Here is a 767-nt window from a genome sequence, read left to right on the forward strand (position 1 = left end):
CGCCCCCCACTGTGCCCCCGCCCCCCGCTGTGCCCCGCCCCCGCTGTGCCCCCGTCCCCGCTGTGCCCCGCCCCCCGCTGTGCCCCGCCTCCCGCTGTGCCCCGCCCCCCGCTGTGCCCCGCCCCCCGCTGTGCCCCGCCCCCCGCTGTGCCCCGCCCCCGCTGTGCCCCGCCCCCCGCTGTGCCCCCGCCCCCCACTGTGCCCCGCCCCCGGCTGTGCCCCGCCCCCGGCTGTGCCCCGCCCCCGGCTGTGCCCCCGCCCCCCGCTGTGCCCCCGCCCCCCGCTGTGCCCCGCCCCCCGCTGTGCCCCCGCCCCCCGCTGTGCCCCCGCCCCCGCTGTGCCCCCGCCCCGCCCCCGCTGTGCCCCGCCCCCGCTGTGCCCCGCCCCCCGCTGTGCCCCACCCCCGCTGTGCCCCACCCCCGCTGTGCCCCACCCCCGCTGTGCCCCCGCCCCCCCGCTGTGCCCCTGCCCCCCCCCGTGGACCCCCCCACTGTGCCTCTGCCCCGTGCTGGGTGATAGTATGTGTAGACGTGCCTGGGCCACGGCGACCACGTATCTGGCTGCACCTGTTCCAGGGCATGTCTACGACGCTGGGTGAGATTAGCATTTAACTCTGAAGACTGAGCCCGGCCGGCGTGGCTCAGCGGTTCAGCATCGACCTATGAACCCGGAGGTCACGGCTCGATTCCCGGTCAGGGCATATACCCGGGTTGCGGGCTCCATCCCCAGTAGGGGGCGTGCAGGAGGCGGCCGATCCATAATTCTCT

Source organism: Cnephaeus nilssonii, assembly GCF_951640355.1.
Source record: "Cnephaeus nilssonii genome assembly, chromosome: 6".
NCBI classification, from domain to species: domain Eukaryota; kingdom Metazoa; phylum Chordata; class Mammalia; order Chiroptera; family Vespertilionidae; genus Cnephaeus; species Cnephaeus nilssonii.